Source organism: Balaenoptera borealis, assembly GCF_965194805.1.
Source record: "Balaenoptera borealis genome assembly, chromosome: 15".
Classification (NCBI taxonomy): Eukaryota; Metazoa; Chordata; class Mammalia; order Artiodactyla; family Balaenopteridae; genus Balaenoptera; species Balaenoptera borealis.
The window spans coordinates 67,911,580-67,934,144 of NC_138871.1; the positions used below are offsets into that span (position 1 = coordinate 67,911,580).

The following is a 22,565-nucleotide window of genomic DNA, read 5'->3' on the forward strand; positions in this document are numbered from 1 at the left end:
AATCATAATATCATACTATGAGCATCAGACTAAAAGTTAGGAAACCTGGGCTCGAGCTGCTTGTTTTTTGTGGGATATTGGGCAAATCTTTCAGCTTCTTTGAGCCTCAGTTTCCTTATTTGTAAAATGGGTATAATATCTACTGCTTGGAATGACTGTGAGGACTGAGTGATAGGAAATACTTGAGGGTCACAGAGTGGGGTCTGAGGAGAGTCCCAGTTAATACTTGTTCATGCTCATGGCTTTGCAGGATTGCCAGGGCTCTTCCACTTGCAGGAGACCTCCTAAATTCAGTTCAAATATTTCAAAGAATCATAGAGCTGGAAGGCAGCTAAAGGCAGGTTACAAAGTGGTTTTTAGAGGCTCCCTGTAAGGCACATTAGAAGTAGCCAACACCCTATCCATTGTTCAAATAGTCCTGCCCCCAAACCTCCCCATATCCTCACAAAATGCGGAAGCTGAGCGTCTTAAGAAGCAGCCCATTTCCCTTTTGGCCAACTTGGCCTGGGAGCAAGTTCTCTCTCCCTTGTGGGAGAGGATCCCACTTGACCCAGAAGTGAGGCCCAGAAGTAAGGTCAAGGGGAATGCTTGGGGCATATGCTACTTTCTGCCAAAATCCATTTGCTCTGCCCTTTGGTGGATTCATGCAAGCTGGGGGCTGCCTGGCTCTGCCTTTATTAAAACATCTCATTCTTGAATTCTCCCACGTTGGAGTGACATTTGGAAGAACAGAGTCCCTACCTTACAACGCAAGTGTTTCTGAGTGGGTCTTTTGGCCATTTGTAGCTCCATGTGGAAGCCAGCCCCGCTCACTGATGCCTGCAGCACAGGGGTCAGAGCTACCACTGGTGAGAGGTTATTTGGGGACAGGTAAGCCTGGACGGGGTGAGGGACCTAGAGCAGTGAGGGGACCAGGGAAGGCCATCTGGGGAGAAGAGCACCCAAACCGGGAGGCTGGGGACATGTTCGGAAAAGGAGGTGGAGAAGGCAACTTGAATTTCTTGACAGTTTTGGCAGAGGAGCTGCTGAGAATCATCTCATACTCTTTGCCACTTGCGGGCAGGTTTTGCATTCCTGCATTAAGAAATCACCCAGTCTGGGGACTTCCCTGGTGGCTCAGTGGTTAAGAATCCACCTGCCAGTGCAGGGGACACGGGTTCGAGCCCTGATCCGGGAAGATCCCACATGCCTCGGAGCAACCAAGCCCGTGCGCCACAACTACTGAGCCTGTGCTTTAGAGCCCACGAGCCACAACTACTGAGCCCACGTGCCTCAACTAGTGAGCCTGCGCCCCTAGAGCCCGTGCTCCGCAACAAGAGAAGCCACCGCAATGAGAAGCCCGCGCACCACAACAAAGAGCAGCCCCCGCTCGCCGCAAGTAGAGAAAGCCCATGTGCAGCAACGAACACCCAACGCAGCTTAAAAAAAAAAAAAAAGAAATCACCCAGTCTGGACGGCTACACACCTCAGCCTCCCAGAGCCCTCCCATTCTCCACAGAACTCAAATCTGATTGCCAAGCGTCTGCCCTGCAGCTCATTGTTCTCCTACTTAATCCATCTTCTATTCCCTTTGGAAGGAAGGGAGAGGGATAGTAATGATGTGGAGGAGATACATGCAGGTTTGCCCATTCCTTCCTTGCCTTTTATTTGTACATTACAGACACCATTTCCCTGATTCACTATTTGTGGGGTCTCCAGATAAAATTAATTCTGTATGCTTTATTTACCCTGCTAGACTGTGGGAGCCTTGAATGTAGGAACCAGGACTTCATGTATCTGAAGCCTCACATAGTGCCTGGCACACGACAGGTGTACAAAAATATGTGTTGAATTTAAATGAACAGCAAGTCATCTGAACAGTTTAAAGTTGGAAGCTTGACATCATTTAGTCTAGTAGCTCTCAACCCTGGATGTGCATTAGCATCACCCTGGGAGCTTTAAAAAAAAATTAGGGCCCTAGTCCCTCCTTAGACCAGTTAAATCAGAATCTCTGAGAGCAAGATTTTCATAGTTAAATGACCAGAAAAGAGCTCATCACCTGAAGGCATGCTGCAGTGAATCCTTTTATGAAACTGAGATCACTTTCTAATGCGCACTAATTATCCATTGCATTATGTTTCAGTCATATAATACATTTTTTTAAAGTTGAGCCTATGTGCTCTAAATACATAGAACATGAATTTTTAAATAAGTAACTAGCAAATATAGAAGGAGAAAGGTAATTTTCACTGGGTATTCAGAGACCTGCCCATTTGTGGAGTGGCAAAAGGTTCAGCATAATATCATAGTGGTTGAGCTGAATTTCATTTGAAAAAATGACAAATAACCCAAAGGATGGAAAGGAGTGAGAGAAGGAAGACCCCCACCCCCAATAAGAGTCTCTGTGTGACCTATTGGGACAGATTCTGGTCCAAAGACACCTTCTTTGGGGACTTCCCTGGCAGTCCAGCGGTTAGGACTCCGCACTTCCACTGCAGGGGGCACAGGTTCGATCCTGGTCGGGGAACTAAGATTCCATATGCCTCACGGTGTGGCCAAAAAACCCAAAAAAAACAAAGACACCTTTTCTGGAAATGTGTATATCTCTGAATATCCTCTGTTTAAACAGAACAGAAGTGATAAGAATCTAGTGTGGGTTTTAATTATATTAAAGTGTCTGCTGAGAGAAGCTTGGCCAGCACTGCCTACACAGCCCCAGCTGCATGGAGATGGCAGGGAGGTTTTTATAGACCACAGCACTTCAGGACTGGAGCAGAGTAGAGACAGGCAGAACCTCAACGTCTTTCTCTGAGTGTGGTCCGGAACCAGCCGCGTGGACCTCCCTCATCCAGGAGCTCGTTAGACCTACTGAATCTGAATCTGCACCATAACAAGATCCCTGGACGGTGTACAAATACACGGAAGGTTAAAAACATTGCCTTTAAAGGTGCCCCACTCAGCCCCCTTCTGATGACCGCCCCTGGCTTTACATGGAGAGGGCTAGATCTTTTCTTTCTCACCCCAGTAGCTAGTGTGTAATAACTCTTACAATATTTTAACAGCCTTTCTGAGCCCTCATGACTTTTTCTCTTTATAGGGAAAAGAAAAAAAAAATTAAAAAGAAATGAAATAGCTGTCATTACTGATCTGAGGCCCAGAGGGAGAGAGGAAGAGATCAAAAGTCAACATCTGTGATTCTGCAAATAGAAAATGAAATGTTTCCCAGGCGGGCTGGGAAGCAGCCGTGGAGTACTTGGCTGGTCCTTCGTGGTCCCGTTGGAGGTGGCTGAGTTCAGCCCAGAGCCTTTAAAGGGCTGAGGTGGGAGCGCTTAGCCAAACTCCCAGGAAAACTTGAGGTGGGTCTGCAAAGGCCTAGGCACCAACAGCGCAGGCCACCACAGTCCTCTGCTCATTGAAGACCCTCACAAGGAGCAGGATAAAATATCACCTGGACGTAGGACACTTCGTACAGGTAATGCTCCAGTTACCTCCTCCCCACCCCCACCCCCAGCTCTGAGCCTTGTCCTTCCTCTATCTGGGGACCAGGTCTATCTGGGGAGCACGAAAGTGATGTAGAGTCTGGAGCCTTCTTTCTGCTCTGAGAGAAAAGCCAGAGTGTTGCAAAGTAATCAAGCTGCCAGCCTGCTGGGCTGGGGTCGAACATGATGGGGGCCGGTGGGGTGGTCAGGGAGTGAGGGGATTCGTTCCAGAGACTTAAGTCTCCCAGAAATCCCTGTGATCCATCCATACCTGGATGGGCTTCCCCATCAGGGCTCCCAGAAGAGGTGGGACAGAAGCAAAAGTAGTGAATGTTACAACTGGCTTTAGTGAGCTCCTCCTACGGGCCAAGAATGATACCAGGTCCTTTTCAAGTATCATCCCTGTTACTCTGAACAGGAACCCTACAAAGCAAGCAGTCCCCCATTTTACAGAAGAGGAAAGCTGAAGCTCAGAAGGCATGAGTACCATCCCTAGGTTCAAAGAATTAATACACAGCAGAGCTTGGATGAGTACCCAAGCTCAGTGGTCTTCTCCCTACTGTACCTGCCTCTGTACTCAGGGATTGAAAAGCACCCAGTTCTGGTCCTAGCCCTTAATTAATTGGCCCCATAACCTTAAGCAAGGCCTTTTGTTTCTCTTGGTCTTGGTGTGCTCATTTGTAACAATGGGGATTCATAGGCCTCCCTTGTGTTTTAAAGTGCCTGGCACTCAGCAAATCCCCAGTGGGTACTAGTTTTCTTGTTTCTTCCTTTTAAATGAAGGGATGGCCTTGGCACTAAGATGTAAGTCATGGAGGTTTAAGACTGTGTAGCTTATCACGTTGATAAGCTACACAGTCTTAAACCTCCACGACTTATATCATTAATCATTAGAGAAATGCAAATCAAAACTACAATGAGATATCATCTCACACCGGTCAGAATGGCCATCATCAAAAAATCTAGTTAAAAAAAAAAATCTAGAAACAATAAATGCTGGAGAGGGTGTGGAGAAAAGGGAACCCTCTTGCACTGTTGGTGGGAATGTAAATTGATACAGCCACTATGGAGAACAATATGGAGGTTCCTTAAAAAACTAAAAATAGAACTACCATACGACCCAGCAATCCCACTACTGGGCATATACCCTGAGAAAACCATAATTCAAAAAGAGTCATGTACCACAATGTTCACTGCAGCTCTATTTACAATAGCCAGGACATGGAAGCAACCTAAGTGTCCATCATCGGATGAATGGATAAAGAAGATGTGGCACATATATACAATGGAATATTACTCAGCCATAAAAAGAAACGAAATTGAGTTATTTGTAGTGAGGTGGATGGACTTAGAGTCTGTCATACAGAGTGAAGTAAGTCAGAAAGAGAAAAACAAATACAGTATGCTAACACATATATATGGAATCTAAGGAAAAAAAAAAAAAAGGTCATGAAGAACCTAGGGGCAAGACGGGAATAAAGACACAGACCTACTAGAGAATGGACTTGAGGATATGGGGAGGGGGAAGGGTAAGCTGTGACAAAGTGAGAGAGTGGCATGGACATATATACACTACCAAACGTAAAATAGATAGCTAGTGGGAAGCAGCCACATAGCACAGGGAGATCAGCTCGGTGCTTTGTGACCACCTAGAGGGGTGGGATAGGGAGGGTGGGAGGGAGGGAGATGCAAGAGGGAAGAGATATGGGAACATATGTGTATGTATAACTGATTCACTTGGTTATAAAGCAGAAACTAACACACCATTGTAAAGCAATTATACTCCAATAAAGATGTTAAAAAAAAAAAAAAAAAAAAAAAGACTGTGTGGCTGACCACCCGCAGGGAGGGCTACTATCTCAGATGGAAGGGCTCCTCCGGCTGGGTTCCTGCGTGAACCAGCATCTTTGCTCTCCTTCATTGCCACACCCGGCTCAATGCTCTGATCACTCTTGTCCTCTGTGTAGCCTTGGGACCTCCAAGCAGACAGGCTCACCTTGACCCAGATGCAGTTTTCTTTTCCCTACTCTGAATTCTGGCCAAGAGCAAACCTCAGATACACTGGCCTCAGGACCATCGATTCTTGGGCCTCCTGCCGGCACTCCCAGCCTGAAGGGCTCCAGTGAGGGAGGGTGCTGGGGGGCCAGGACTAGAATGGTTCCTCTGTTCCGCATCCCCTCTCCACCCTGCATCCCCTCTCCATCTTGCATCCCATCTCCACCCTGCGTCCCCTCTCCACCCTCCGTCCCCTCTCCACCCTGCGTCCCCTCTCCACCCTGCATCTCCTCTCCACGGTGGGGAGAACACATGTCAGTGCAGCGATTCAGTACTGAGGGGCCCCGAGCCAGAGTCCCCTGGCACCCTGAACAGGATGCTCATCGCTGCCTGGGTTCATGCCTTAATCACTCAAGAATCAGAGCTGGGTATCACTGAACCACTCTTCATTCCTGACCGAGTACCAGGCAAACGGTCAAAATTGGATGCATTCCTGGCTTGAGGGTAGGAAGAAACACCTTCTTTGGATATTTTTTCTATATGTTTGGGTTATGGTTTCTTTGGGGGGGTAAAGCATTAAATGTTGGTGCTCTTTAACCAGTAATTCCATCTTCCTGAGGACACATTCTGGGATAGGAACTAAGATGTATATAGATGTTCATGACATTGCCACTAAAGATATGGAAAATAGCATAAATGTTCAACAATAGGGAAATTGTTGAACAATTATGCTACAGCTTTATGATGGACAATGATATCCATTAAAAGTGATGTTTTCAGGGGACTTCCCTGGCTGTCCAGTGGTTAAGACTTTGCCTTCCAATGCAGGGAGTGCAGGTTCGATCCCTGGGCAGGGAGCTAAAATTCCACATGCCTCGCAGCCAAAAAACCAAAACATAAAGCAGAAGCAGTATTGTGACAAATTCAATAAAAGTTTTAAAATGGTCCACATCAAAAAAAAAAAAATCTTTAAAAAAATAAATAAATAAATAAAAGTGATGTTTTCCAAGAACCTTAATCACTGGGCATATACAAGAATCATGTTAAGAGAAAAAAGTGGGATTCAGAACTGTATACACAAATTAATTATAATTGTGAAATTATATGTAATACACGTGTGTGTGTGTAAAATATATAATAGAAAAATACGTAATACAGGTACATGTAAAAGTATGAAATTAGAACACTCCCTAACATCATATACAAAAATAAACTCAAAATGGATTAAAGACCTAAATGTAAGGCCAGACACTATCAAACTCTTAGAGGAAAACACAGGCAGAACACTCTATGACATAAATCACAGCAAGATCCTTTTTGACCCAGCTCCTAGAGAAATGGAAATAAAAACAAAAATAAACAAATGGGACCTAATGAAACTTAAAAACTTTTGCACAGCAAAGGAAACCATAAACAAGACCAAAAGACAACCCTCAGAATGGGAGAAAATATTTGCAAATGAAGCAACTGACAAAGGATTAATCTCCAAAATTTACAAGCAGCTCATGCAGCTCAATAACAACAACAAAAAAAACCCAATCCAAAAATGGGCAGAAGACCTAAATAGACATTTCTCCAAAGAAGATATACAGATTGCCAACAAACACATGAAAGAATGCTCAACATCATTAATCATTAGAGAAATGCAAATCAAAACTACAATGAGATATCATCTCACACCGGTCAGAATGGCCATCATCAAAAAATCTACAAACAATAAATGCTGGAGAGGGTGTGGAGAAAAGGGAACACTCTTGCACTGTTGGTGGAAATGTAAATTGATACAGCCACTATGGAGAACAGTATGGAGGTTCCTTAAAAAACTAAAAATAGAACTACCATACGACCCAGCAATCCCACTACTGGGCATATACCCTGAGAAAACCATAATTCAAAAAGAGTCATGTACCACAATGTTCACTGCAGCTGTATTTACAATAGCCAGGACATGGGAAAAAAAAAAAAAAAGACAAAACCCTAAATGTTAACAGTAGCTGTGGATTATTTAATTATGGGTTTATTTATTTCCTTGTTTAATCCTTTCTATATTTTCAGGTTTTCTTGTCAAATTTTTTTTTTTTAATTTTATTTATTTATTTATTTATGGCTGTGTTGGGTCTTCGTTTCTGTGCGAGGGCTTTCTCTAGTTGTGGCAAGTGAGGGCCACTCTTCATTGCGGTGCGCGGGCCTCTCACTATCGCAGCCTCTCTTGTTGCGGAGCACAGGCTCCAGACGCGCAGGCTCAGTAATTGTGGCTCACGGGCCTAGTTGCTCCGTGGCATGTGGGATCCTCCCAGACCAGGGCTCGAACCCGTGTCCCCTGCATTGGCAGGCAGATTCTCAACCACTGCGCCACCAGGGAAGCCCTCAAATTTTAAAAATATATTTTAGGGGAGGGAAATCTGTTTGTATAAAGGGCACTCCTTAAACCCCATCCAACCAGTACCTGCCATGCAGGCCGATGTTGGGCTCCTGGCTCACCTCGTTGGTGTGTGGCAGCTGTGAGTCCACTGTCCCTCTTGCTCCAGCCCAGTCTTCTCCATCTGCTTCTCCAAATCCTGGGCCAGCTGTGTGTGTGGCTCTGCGGGTCACCAACTAATCCTGCAAGTCACCTGCGTCACTGAAAGGAAGCAAGACAAATGCAAGTTGCAGTTTCTCCCTGAGGGGCCCAGTTCGTCTTTGTGGGTTCCAGTTTGTCCTTTTCTCCCCTACTTCACATCTATCTTTCCTTCCCAACTGCTGGCCCGGGGGACTTCAGGCCCAACACTGGACGCAGAAACAACGACTTTATGTAGACTGCTTAACCAGATCCGCAATTGTGTGATGCCTAATTCTCCCCCAAATATCTTTACTTGATATCACTCATTGTGGCTCTGCCTCTCTGATCAAACTCCAGTGGATAAAGTGAGGGGTGCAGGGACACAAAGATTAACCCCAGAGCCGGGCTTTGATCTCAAGACTCTCCAAAGCCCACCTTCTTCCATGACAGTATGTACCCTCTCTTTTAATTAACATTCAAGGTAATCTGTTCTACAGGACAATTGGCTCAGTTTCTGCAGCAAGTCAATAATATGGAGGAAAAAATATAGGTGAAAATAAGGGAGGGTGGGGACTGCATGATTGCCTGTAAGAGAATTAAGAGACGGAATATCCAAATGTGATGTGCTGACCCTGTTTAGATCCTGATTAGAATAAACCATCTCTAAAGAGATATTTTGAGAAAATTGGGGAAACCTGATTAGAGACTAGATATTGGCTAGTCAAGAAATTACAGCTTGGGCTTCCCTGGTGGCACAGTGGTTAAGAATCTGCCTGCCAATGCAGGGGACACGGGTTCAAGCCCTGGTCCGGGAAGATCCCACATGCTGCGGAGCAACTAAGCCTGTGTGCCACAACTACTGAGCCCGAGTGCCACAACTACTGAAGCCCGCGTGCCTAGAGCCTGTGCTCTGCAACAAGAGAAGCCACCCAATGAGAAGCCCACGCACCACAACGAAGAGTACCCCTCGCTCGCCGCAACTAGAGAAAAGCCCCTGCGCAGCAACAAAGACCCAATGCAGCCAAAAATAAAAATATAAATAAATAAATTAAAAAAAAAAAGTATCAGTGTCATTAAAAAAAAAAAAAGAAATTACAGCTCATTTTGCTAGGTGTGACAAAGACATTCGGGTTCTGTAGGAAAACTTATCGTTTTTGAGCTGCATCCTGAAATGATAAGATGAGGCGGGCTCAGGCAGCAGCAGCACAGTCCCCAAGCAGCGGGGCCCACAAAGTTAGCAGCAAGTGTCCAGCAGGGACAGCGTCCTGAGCAGGCCGTTCCTGGGGCAGGGTGTTACCTGCGCCTCACCTACCTGGACCAGATTCTCCAGCCTCCCCATCAGTTCTCTGAGTTGCCTTCTTTCCTGCTGTAATAGTTTCCTATTGCTGCTGTAACAAATTACCGCAAACTTAGTGACTTAAAGCAACACAAACTTGTTATCTTATAATTCTGGAGGTCAGAAGTCTGAAACAGGTCTATTGGAGATAAAATCAAGGTGTTGGCAGGGCTGGAAGCTCTAAGGGAGAATCCATTTCCTTGCCTTTTCTAGCTTCTAGACAATGCCTTTTCCTGCATTCCTTGATTCATGTTCCCTCCATCCATCTTCAAAGCCAGCAGTGGAGCACCTTCAAATCTCTCTCTGACCTTCCCTTCCAACGTCACATCTCTTTCTCTGACTCTGACCTTCCTGCTTCCCTCCTATAAGGACTCTTGTAATTACATCAGGCTCACCCAAATTATCCAGGTTACTCTCCCTTCCCAAGATCCTTGATTTACTCACATCTGCAAAGTCGCTTTTGCAATGTAAGGCGACATATTCCCAGGTTCCAGGCATTAGGACATGGACATCTTCCGAGTACCATTATTCAGTGGACCACACCCTCCAGTAAATTCTTACTCTGTTTCAGAAAACCAAGAACAGTTTCAACTGTTTACAACTGAAACCTCTGACTAGCACAGCCACAAAACTTGGAAGTGTTAGAGCTAGGTAGAGCTGGAATCTGCTTTCTTTGAAGAAAACAGGACCTACAGAGATTCAGCTCAACAGTTAAGAGAGTCTTTCCCATCCAGTATCTCGCAGACCTGTTTGGCTCCCAAAATCTTAAAGTCTCTCCAGCCAGAAAGGGAACTTTGCCTGCCCAGTGTGTAACCACAGAGCAGTCTTGCAATCAGTGTCTCTGGAAAAGAAGCACCCTCAGATTCAATAATTCTCCTTCCAGGAAACTATCCTGAGGAAATAGAGAATAGGGATGCACTGTTACACGCTGCTGGTGATGTCATCAGGGCCCAGGGCACTGGAGGCTGTAGAAGGCAGGATTTCTCTACCATGTCCAGGCAGGCAGCTACAAATGCAGATTCCAGGGCCCACCCCAGACCTACTGAGTCAGACTTTCTCATGTGTGAGGTTGGGAATCTGAATTTTAAATACTCTGTCCAAGTGTTTCCTCTGCACTCTAAAGTTTGAGAAGTCCGAGAGAGTAGAGTTGGTCTTCCTTTCCCCACCCTATGTGTTCAAATCTGTACTATATCTCTGACATCAATGCCCTTTGGAGGAGGTGCTTTTCTCTTGCTTTTTTCCCATCACCTGTGCTCCTCCCCCTGGAATGGGCTGACGTCTGAAGGCTGGACTCCCAGGCCAGCTGCCTGCCTTCAAGCTATCGTCCCCCTTAGTCTCTGGCCAAGTGGCTGCCAGTTGGCTGCCAGGGGCAAAGGGCAGCTGACTCTCAGGCTGGGGTGAAAGGTCAAGGGTGCACCCTGCTTGAGTAGACAGTTACCAGCCCATCAGGGAAGTTCACACAGGGCACCCACATTGGGGCAGCTGGACACACAGCCAGGAAAGGCCACCTCTAGGTTGACCCAGGCTTTGCACTATGATGGCCTCAGCCCACTGGGAGCAGCTGGATGGACATGAGATGGATCTGAAAGCCTGAAGCCACACCAGGTCACATGCCTGAAGAGATCCCTTTGCAGAAGAGTCTGAAAGGCCTGCTGTGCCTTTGTTCCAAGGAACTGAGTGTTTTAGAGACTCTCACAATCCAGTTCAATGCACATTTGTCAGGTGTTTGCGATGTGCTGAGCACAGGGGTGGGAACTGAGGCACAGGCAAGAGGAAGGGTAGGTCTCGTTCTGCCCGTTGCTCACACTCTTGCTGGGGGTCGAGACCCACATGTGTGGAATCACGGACTGGAAGGCAGAGCTGGAAGGGGCCTCCAAGAGCTCGCCAACCCTCCCTCCCCCATTATAAAGAGGAAACTGAGGCCCAAAGAGGTCAAGAGTACAAGGACTAGAGCCAGAGTTGGTGGCAGAGGCTGCACTGGGTGCCGCAGGCAGAGAAAGGAAAGAGACACCAATGAGGGCTGGGAATGGCGGGGCCGGGGGGCACCGAGATGGCAGCTAAATTGAGTTCTGAATGAACGGGAGGAAACAGGTGAAGGACAGTGGGGAGGGGGAATCCAGGAGGCAGGAAAAGAATGAAACAAAACCTGGGACCTTGGTGCCCACTGAAGTACTGGAAGAGAGACCCCCGAGGAAGGGTCGGCTGCATAATTTGGGGACCCCATGCAAAATAAAAGTGCAGGGTCCCTGCTGGGTTAGGAAAGTCATTCTCCCCTTCCCACAGCTGAAGGGCTACCACCTCAAGACACAGAGGCCAGGTGACCTCAAGGGATTGCAATCCTCACATCCAGACGCACTTGTACCTCCATCAGGGGTCGGCAGGAGGTTCTAGGCAGGCTACCTATGCCAGCCCTGAAGGAGGACGGCTGCTGGCAACCCCACCCTGAGATGTGGCAGGGTGGGAGCAGGGCATGTGCCTGACCATGACCTTCCCCATACCTGTAATCAGGTCCATGGGTCTGTCCCTCCAGTGAGACCTGGTCACCCCCTGGGCAGAGAACAGCAGTGGTTGCAGGAGAGGGGTGGGGAGGGGCAGGCAGGCAGGGCCTGGAGCCCCAGGGGGCAGGGAAGAGGGTCCCCTGGAGGTGGCAAGGGGAGGGACCATGAATGAGACCAGGCTCCACTGTCCCATCAGACTTCACTCAAAAACACAAATTCAAAGACAGAATTATCAAGAATTTCAAGACAGCAACTGCAGAGCATTAAACCAAGAGTGGAGGGACCCTTTATGAGTGCGGGGCCCTGTGTGACTGCACTGGCCACCTGTCTGTAAAGCTGGCCCTGCCCAGGGGACCTCGCCTGCAGCCCTCGCCTCCATCCTAGGGAGCTCCGTCCGCAGCACAACTAGTCACTAACAGCAGTCAACACCCAGTTAAGAGAGAACAGAAGAAATGAAACCAGAAGCCAGTGCAGAAGCTCAGAGGAGGCAAAGTTGAGGGAATGCAGTACAGACAGAGAGAGAGGAAGGGAGAGAGAGAAAGACTGTATGAGACAGCCACCAGGGAAAAAAAGTGTATCTTAAAATTTTTTAAGTATCTTCCACTTGGGCTAAATGATGTCCTATTATTTCTTTTTTTTAACAAAAAGCTCTATTTTGATTTTCCATCCCAGCAGACTGTCATTTGACATTCAAAACTACATCAGTACCATAAAAACAAACCTGTGGATGCTTGTTAGTAAACAGTTTGGGGGAGCTGTAAAAATATTTCCAGTTGGTGAACACTTTTTGTAATTTTAGTCTAAATAAGACTATCCACAAGAATATAACATTTGTGATGTTCTCCAAGTTTTAAATGTGAAGTTAAAAAATAGAAGTACTTTTTGTTTTAAGCTGCCTACATTTACAAAGCACTGTTTTCATTGCGTTGTTTACAAATGCCTTGTTATTTGATTCTTACGTCAGCCCTGTGAGCTAAGGGTCAGCGCCTGCTGTACAGAGGACACTTATCTTAGAAAGTGCACCCCAGGCCTGGCTTTAGGTCCGAGCTCTGAGACCTAATCTCTCTGCCCTCAGTGTCCTCATCTGTGAAATGGGAACAGCTTAATCTCTCATATGCTATCGTCAGGTGTCATGCTAAATGAGTGTGTGTTGGAGCCCTGGTGTAATGGCTGGTACAGGGCAGACATTCAAGTGGTAGTTTTTCATTAAGTCCCTTAAATTCTCCCCTAAATCCTATTCAGGGGGTATGATCATCTCTGTTTGTTAGTGCAAGGAGAAGAAGGGACCTGGTGAGCAGAACTTCAGGAACTGCCCCTGGGCCGCCTGACTCAAAGCCTGGGTTGTCTCCACTACCCCACACCCTCAGTAACCCCCGCAGGTGTTAATGTCCCCACTTCAAACGTGGGAACTGAGCTTCAGAGAGTGTAAGTGATAGGCTCAGGGGCCCACAGCTCATAAAAGGAGAGGGGTCACCTTTAGACTCTAAATCAGAGACAAAGAAATGCATGTGAAGCAGAAATAGAGAACAGACTCGTGATTGCCAAGGAGGAGGGGGGTGGGGGAGGGATGGATTGGGAGTTTGGGATTAGCAAATGCAAACTATTATATACAGAATGGATAAAAAAAAAAACAAGGTCCTACTGTATAGCACAGGGAACTATATTCAGTATCCTGTGATAAACCATAATGGGAAAGAATATGAAAAAGAATGCATACATATATATATCAATACATAAATGTATATGTGTAACTGAATCACTTTGCTGTACAGTAGAAATTAACATAAAATTGTAAATCAACTATACTTCAATAAAATAAATTTTAAAGAAAGAAAATAGCAAGACAAAAAAAAAAAAGAAAGAAAGAAATGCATGTGAAGTGCTTAGCACAGCTCCAAAATGATAAGGAGGAGGAGGGAAAGGAGGGGGGAGGCAAACCCCTCTCTGCCACAGCTGCCTCCCTCCCCCTGGTTTCACCACCTTCAAGACACAGGCTATTGTTGGGGGGATGGAAGGCACTGTGACATTTCCCCTCCCTCAACTCTGGGTCATACTTTGTCATCCAGTCCCACAGCCACAGCCCTAGAATTACTGTCCCCTTAGCCCCCATGATGTCCTGCCACCATCCAGGCAATTTCATTTCAGGGTGACATTGACACACAGATCTGCTAAAAATAAGATCGCACTCCTATTTCAACGGGAGCATTACAGTGGTGTATGAACCTGCTAAGGAGCGCCCCCTCCTGGCCCCTGGTCAAACAAGGAGGGAAAGCTCTTTCGTGTTTTCAAGCTAAGTACTGAAGGCAGCCAGCATGTTTCTTTTCCTACACCTGGCCTCACTGTAATCCCACCCACTGGCCACTGCTAACAGGAAACGGTGGTGACCAGAGGCAGGAGATCTGTGAGAGGCATTTTTCAATCTATCAAGAGATGAGCACTGGCATCTCTTTTTTTTTTTTTTTTCTTAAATAGACAATACGTTTTAGAGCAGTTTGAGGTTCACTATACGTTTTAGAGCAGTTTTAGCAAAATTGAGTGGAAAGTACAGTGAGTTCCTGTATACCCTATGGCTCCCCACATACACAAAATTCCCCCATATCAACGTACCCCACCAGTGTGATATATTTGTTACAATCAACGAACCTGCACTGACACCTCATGTTCACCCAGAGTCCATAGTTTACATTAGGGTTCACTCTTGGTGTTGTACACTCTGAGTTTTTTTGTTTGTTTGTTTTTGGGGGGGGTCTTTTTGGCTGCGCCACGCAGCATGCAGGATCTTAGTTCCCCGACCAGGGATTGAACCTGCAACCCCTGCAGTAGAAGCACAGAGTCTTAATCACTGGACCACCAGGGAAGTCCCAGTGTTGTACACTCTGTGGGTTTGGAAAAACTGTATAGACATGTAACCGTCATTATGATATCACACAGAGTATTTTCACTGCCCTAAAATCCTCTGTGCTCTGACTATTCACCCCTCCCCTCTAACCCCTGGCAACCACTGATCTTTTTACTGTCTCCATCATTTTGCCTTTTCCAGAATGTCATACAGTATGTAGGCTTTCCAGATTGACTTTCACTCAGTAATAGGTATTTAAACTTCCTTTATGTCTTTTCCCTCTATTTATAAGGATACCAGTCACTTTGGACTTAGGGACCACCCTAATCCTGTATGACCTCATCAGATGTAACTTGATTACATCTGCAAAGACCCTATTTCCAAATAAGGTCATGTTCGCAGGTTTCAGAGGTTAAGACTTGAACATATCTTTTGGGGGGACAGAATTCAACCTATAGCACAATGTTTTCCCCATTATATCAGCTGCCTCATCTGAAACATGACTAAAATGTCAAATGCTTCACTCAGGCATTATTTGTTCTCAGTTCTGCTTGAAGACTTCACACTATGGCAGAAAGAAATGAGTGGTCCTTGAGCTGTGGGTTGGCATCCCAGCTCTGCTGTACACTACAAGTGACTATTCTCATCTACTTGCCTCAGTTTCCACATATGTAATTATAAGGAAGTCAGACTGGATAGGTAGTAAGGTCCCTTTAGATCTTGATTTGACTATAATGACAAAAATCTTATATAGCACCTATGTCCAAATTATAGCTATTTTAACCCAATGCAATAAATATTTACTCAGAGCCTCTATGTATCCATCTCTAATTATATTGCATTTTCCACAACTAGGTATGTTCCCTAGGGCAGTGATCATGCCTAGCGCCTAGTGTGGGCTCAGGAAATGCTTGTTAAATAAACAGGAACACAGGAGACAGAGATTAGAGTGTCAAATTACGTTGACACCAAGTGCTGCAAGTGTTTATGCCTTGTTTCCCCAAAAGGAGTGTAAGCTTCTAGTGGACAGAGCCTTCCTCTGTTATTTACAATGCCCGGGGCAGGGCTAGAGGCAGTAGAGATGCACCACATAGTTTACCCTCCCCCTTATTCATTTTTACATAAACACATAAATGTGATCACATCATACTTGTTGGCTCTTTTTTGTTATGGTTCCCTTTTGTTTGGTTCCAACTTTCCTCTATCCCCCACCCTCTTCAGCACCTACCACAAACCCAAATCCTGCCAGGGGTAACTGATATTAACAATCTTGTATGTTCCTTTCCATATTTTTCTCCATATATGTAGACTCATATAGAGGCACATATTCATGTACATAAGTACTCATGTCATAAATGGGGAGGTTTTTTGTCATGGTTTTATATGATAGGATCATATTTTAGATGCTTTAAAAGCTAAAATATTTTGCTTTTCTCATTTAATAATAATACCTGGTGGAACTCTATCCAAGTCCATTGGTATAACTCTAATTTGAAATTTTAAGTGAATGCACATTATTTCATGGTACAGGGGTACTGTAATTTATTCAGACATTCCCTGGCAGATGGGCCATATTTGATTTGTTGATCACTTGTTCTTGAGGAAGAGAGTTGCCGAGAATTCTCTGATCTTACTGACAAATTATGTTGTCCTCATTTCCCACCCTCCTCCCCCTGCCCCAGAGGTGTCCACATGGGCCTGCCGGTACTTGGAGTTCTGACTTCTCCCATCGAATCGGAATCCACACGGTTCTCAATATTTCATCTTAATGGGATCCAACGCTTTTAAAAATAGAATCCAGACTTCCTGGGCTGTTTCCAAAGGAGATGACTTTTTACTTAATGCCATCAACCCTGCTAATCCTGTCTGAAATCTAATCAACACATCAGACAAGGGAAGAAAATGCTGTTTCTTAAGTGAAACAGAACAAATTTTCCACAATGAGATGTGTCTCCTCTTGATCAGGAGCCCTGAAATGAGGGAGGGACAATTTCCAGGAGCCCTAAATGGGCTGAGAGGCAGGTGAAGGAGGTGGTCCTCGCAGAGGGGGGGGCAGCAGAGCCTGACCCTCCGAGCTGAAGTCACTCTGCCTGGGGGGAGTCCTTCCCAGCGTCTCCAGTCTTCAGCTGCATCAAGAGAGCAACAACCGGGGCTTCCCTGGTGGCGCAGTGGTTAAGAATCCACCTGCCAATGCAGGGGGCATGGGTTCGAGCCCTGGTCTGGGAAGATCCCACATGCCGCGGAGCAACTAAGACCGTGCTCCACAACTGCTCTAGACCCTGCAAGCCACAACTACTGAGCCCGCATGCCACAACTACTGAAGCCCGTGTGCCTAGAGCCTGTGCTCTGCAACAAGAGAAGCCACCGCAATGAGAAGCCTGCGCACCGCAACGAAGAGTAGCCCCTGCTCGCCGCAACTAGAGAAAGTCTGCACGCAGCAACGAAGACCCAACGCAGCCAAAAATAAATAAATAAAATAAATAAAAGAGAGCAACAAGTAAGTTGATTGTTGAAAACTTTTTTAAAGTTGCAAAACATAGCCATGTACCTAAGAGTATATGAAACAAAAATGTTATGAAGACTTTCATGAATAAATGACCATCTGTGCGACCACCTCCAGGTCAAGAAACAATATTACCTGCATTTCAGAATATTACCCTCTCCTGTCCTTTCTGGTAACAATCCTTCACTCCTCCCTAAAGGCAGCAGTGTCCCAACTCTTGTGAGAATCACCTCCTTGCATTTGTTTAAAAAAAAAGTGACATTTTGCTCAATATTTTTTTTCCTTTTCTTATTGAGTTATAACATACATACAGTAAAATGCAAAAATCTTAGTGAATTTTTGCTTATGAATATACCTGTGTAATCACTACTCAACTTAATATAAACATATCATCCAATTAGTTGAAGGCCTCAAGTACAAAGACTGAGGTTTCCAGAAGAAATTATTCCCAAAACTGCAACATAGAAACCCTGCCTGAGTTTCCAGCCTGCTGCCCTGCTGAATTCAGACTCAAGATTGCAGCATGAACTCTTACCCGGGCTGACGGCCTGCTGGCCTGCCCTATGGACTTTGGACTTGCCAGCCCCACAATCATGTGAGCCAAAAATTCTCTCTCTCTGGCTTTCTCTCTATATATACATATACGTGTGTGTGTGTGTGTTTGTGTGTGTATCTCCTAACTAAAACATTCACTTCATCTTTCAAGCTTTAATTTTCTCATCTATAAAACAGGAAATAATGGAATCGATCTTGTAAAGTTGTTATGAGGATCAGATATAACACATATAAAATTTATAACACAGATATTTAATGGGTATTTAATAAATGGCTATTTATAAAAACAAAAACAAACACCTAGGTTGTGTCAAGTAGATCCAGAAAGTGATATCTGCCCACGTTAAAGAAAATGTTAGTAGAACCAAAGAGTACAAAATAAGTAATAGTCTCTCTCTCAGCCCAAAGAAAACTACTGTTAATGGTGGCTTGTATTTCTTCCAGAAGTTTTCTATGCAAAAACATACACAAATAGAATCAAGCTATATCTATAGTTCTGAGCCTTAGTTTTAGTTCAAAATATGTAACAAACACCTACAAAACTGTCTCCACACGGTCTAGATTCTGAGCAATGTCCTGATCAAAGAAATAGCCACGACAACCAAAAGGTAATTAAAAACGAACTCAAGTTCATATTCATATTTTTGGAACCACATGAAGGATTTGTCTTAGAAAACCCTGTTTTTTTTTTTTTCTCTCTCCTATTCTCTTGGCTCACACCCCTGAACTATCCTGCATTTCATTCTTCAAAATTCTATGAAAAACTTCTCCCTCAGCGTTGAGTCCTGGTTCCTCTTCCCTTTCTCATGGTCCTTCCCTCCTCTCACATAGGAAGAGCTCACAGAAACTTCCCTAGCAAGACAAGACCCCTCAGCTTCAGAAAGAGGAAGAAACTGAGTCTTCTTTAGAGGTGGGAGGGGAAAGGCTGGTGACAGGACAACAAACACAACATGACAGTGATGTGCCAGGTGCCAGGCACTGTAGGTTACCTGTATTCAATTCTCACGCAAACCCTACAAGATGGGTGCTGCTCTCATTCACATTTTACAGCTGAGGAAACCAAAGCTCATACAAGCTAAGTAGCTAGGTTAAGGCAGTTGTAATTTAAATAGCTAGCGTGTTGCAGAGGCCAGGGTCAAACCCATGACATTAGAGAGATTCCTACTCACATGTTAATAGGTTTTGTCCAGTTCCCCTTCCCTTCTGTTGATTTCTTTTGTGGACCTTCCCAAGGGGATGTCCAATGTCTAATAATGCCTCCTATTAATGCCCCCTGTTTACAGGCTAGAACCTCCCTTTCTTACATCATAATCTTCTTAGGACCATATTTAATTCCTCTCTGGGGATTCTTTGGGTACTGCTGGCTGGAGCTGAATGAGTCCATTTTACCTCCTTCTCACATACTAGGCTGGGGTTGGAATGGCACCACGGCAGCAAAAATCTTTTTTTTTTTTTAACATCTTTATTGGAGTATAATTGCTTTACAATGGTGTGTTAGTTTCTGCTTTATAACAAAGTGAATCAGCTATACATATACATATATCCCCATAGCTCCTCCCTCTTGTGTCTCCCTCCCACCCTCCCTATCCCACCCCTCTAGGTGGTCACAAAGCACCGAGCTGATCTCCCTGTGCTATACGGCTGCTTCCCACTAGCTATCTATTTTTCATTTGGTAGTGTATATATGTCCATGCTACTCTCTCACTTCATCCCAGCTTACCCTTCCCCCTCCCGGTGTCCTCAAGTCCATTCTCTACATCTGCATGTTTATTCCTGTCTTGCTCCTAGGTTCTTCAGAACCTTTTTTTTTTTTTTAGATTCCATATATATATGTTAGCATGCGGTATTTGTTTTTCTCTTTCTGACTTATTTCACTCTGTATGACAGACTCTAAGTCCATCCAACTCACTACAAATAACTCAATTTCATTTCTTTGTATGGCTGGGTAATATTCCATTGTATATATGTGCCACATCTTTATCCGTTCATCCAATTATGGACACTTAGGTTGCTTCCATGTCCTGGCTATTGTAAATAGAGCTACAGTGAATATTGTGGTACATGTCTCTTTTTTTTTTTTTTTTTTAACATGTCTCTTTTTGAATTATGGTTTTCTCAGGGTATATGCCCAGTAGTGGGACTGGACAGCAAAAGTCTTAATGATACCTTTTAATTCCTAGTCCCCTCAAGCTTCAACACCTTAGTTATGGTAAGGAAAAGGAACTGCGGGGAGCAAGCAGCCTTTCAATCCCTATTTGTCATAATCTATGTAACTATGAGGCCTATGTGGGTTTTTAAATAGGTCCACAAATTCTTTGAAACTCCTCTCTCCAAAAGATGGAATCTAAACCTCCCCTTAAATACAGGTTAGACTTAGTGACTCAATTCTAACAACAACAACAACAAATGTGACAGAAGTGATACTATGTGATTTCCAAGGTTAGGGCATAAAGAGGATACAGCATCTGCCTGGCTCTCTTGGAACGCTTGTTCTTGGACCCGGACACCATATTCTGAGGAAGCCCAAAGTACATGAAGAGGCTACATGTTGGTTTTCTGGCCAACAGCCCAGCTAGGCCTTCAGCCTGTGGTCAGCCTCAACAGTCAACTGTGTGAGTGGATGAGCCTTCCCATCATTCCAGCCCCAGCCTTCGCTCCCTCCAGCTAAAGCCCCAGAGATGGTGGAGCACAGGCAAGCCCTCCTCACAGTGCTTGGCCTGAATTTCTGAGCCCTGGTACCCACAAGAGATAATAAATCATTACTGTCTTAAGCTACTAAGTATTGGGCCACATTGTTACACAGCGATAGACAACTAATGCAAAGCCATTTCCAATCCCATGCTGAAATATCTGAAGGTGAATGATGGGAGTACATTGCTCTCACTCCTTATCTTGCCACGTGGAAAGCAAATTAGAGACTTATACTCAGTACTTGAGAGTCCTGGGCAGGGGAACCTGCTTGTCCACACCCCCTGAGACCTGGAACATCAGGGATCTGTCCTCAAAGGGTGGAGCCACACCAGCCTGGACATCAGACCTGAGCGCCATTTTTCAGTCCTGCTTCTTGCTGGCTGCTAGAGTGTCTTCTTTCTTCCTCAGCTCACAGGCACTCACGTTCAATGGTACCTCAGAGTAACAGTGAGGACCAATACCCTGTGGTTTACTCGTTTTTGGCTGCATATCGTTGTCCCAGGAACCCAGGGAGGGCAGGCATGAACCCTCGTGCCTTGCTTTTTGGGTACCAGACAGAAAGCACACTGCAATCATTTTGGGAGATGTCAATGCTCCCCAAGTCCCAGCTGTAAGGTTATGAATTTGATGTACCCATCCCAGTTGCTATCTACCCTGCCATATGCTTATTTCAGACAAGTGTGGCTGACCCGTCCACCCAGAAATGCCCTCCTGCCAACACCGCTCTGGGTGGGGCCTTGGAAACGCTCACATGGGTGGGTGGCGGCATCTCCCTGCTCTGGTGTCTGTTTATCCTCATCCTCTTTCTGTAGCACGTTCTAACCCCTTCTTAAACATTTCCTCTTCTCCCCAGCATAGGGCTCCCTGTGTATCTTCCCAGTGGAAAGCAGTTCAACCCTGTGCTTCCCAGATATTTGGTCCCCCAAGGCAGTGGCTGGTGGGCGAGCAGGTTGCTGGCCCTGAACCAGCCTGACCAGCCAATTCCGATTCCGCAAGGGAGTCTCAGAGACTTCCTCCATTTAGTGACTCACACAATCATTCTCCACTCGGAACAGCCAGTTCTGAACCATGCCGTCTCCCAGAAATTGTAATTCCAGTCTCATCCTCATCTTTACAACGTCCCTTTTGCTTTCCAGTGCTGTTCCAGGAAACTTGTTCATGCCGGGTTCTTCTCTCTCTCCCCCTTTCAGGAGGCCAGGATACAAATGCAGTTTCGGCTCACATCCAGGGATCTGATTTTAATTTAAGATGCAGCTGGCCTGCTCCTTAATTTCAAAATTCTTAACAGCAATCCCCACCCGCAAGTTGTAACACTCACAAAGCCACCCACATGGTACAGTTTTAGAGCTGTGTAACCATTAATGAAATACAGTGTATTGTTCTACTTCATTTAATTTAATGGCTGCATCATGTACCATGGATGTACCATAATTTGTTTAACTAATCCCCTATTGAAGAACATTAAGGTAATTATTATTGTTATTAGACGAGCAGCTGAACCTTGGAAACACACTCTTAAATGCTTTCCCTCTGAGGAAAATGAAGAAACTGACTGTTTCTTATCAAGCTAACCAAGCCCTTGGAGATTATTATACCCCAGCCTGAGATTCACTGGCAGCCTTAGAGGCTGCTACTGATAGGAGTGGGCCACTCAGGGTGTTGGGGCCAGAAAAGGTTGACAACCAGCACAGCCTTTGAAGACTAAATTTTCAAATCAAGGACAAACCTCTGAAAGATCCACTGATGAAAAAGTAACCAAATGTCCTTGTATTTTCCTCTGATTATAATCCTCAGGACCTTCCTTTACCCAGCCACAGAATATGTCTTCTTGAATATGCTTATGAGTGATGTCTCTTCCTCTTAGATGTTCAGAAAGGCCTGCTTGCTGTATAGGAGAGAAGCCAAGAGACTCAGGGTGTCTGCACAGCCACAGCCCCCCTCAGATGACGGGAGACTCCTCACCAGCAATGTGCCCTGTTTTGTGTCTTGTGAAAGTGCTTCGTAGCCAATGGCAGCCACATTTAGGCAGACAAGAGAGAAGGCCTGTGAGAGCTCTCCATCCATGAGAAACACTACACTGGACTGTGGCAAAGAGACCTAATCAGAGCCCAGGCTTGATGGGGAGACCACAGGTAGATGGTGTAGAAGCAG

General features: G+C 45.3%; 2 long non-coding RNA genes across 2 annotated transcripts in view; one reads left to right on the forward strand and one right to left on the reverse strand.

Annotated features, from left to right (window-relative positions):
* Window positions 1-17,181, forward strand: part of LOC309611882 — a 33,396-nt gene extending 16,215 nt beyond the window's left edge. The window contains exon 2 of the long non-coding RNA XR_014234811.1: window positions 1-17,181. This exon is cut by the window's left edge and continues 14,681 nt beyond it. This is a non-coding gene — a long non-coding RNA (uncharacterized lncRNA).
* Window positions 1,885-22,565, reverse strand: part of LOC309611880 — a 37,386-nt gene continuing 16,705 nt past the window's right edge. Inside the window, exon 2 of the long non-coding RNA XR_014234809.1 lies at window positions 1,885-8,073. This is a non-coding gene — a long non-coding RNA (uncharacterized lncRNA). The remainder of the gene's footprint in view (window positions 8,074-22,565) is intronic.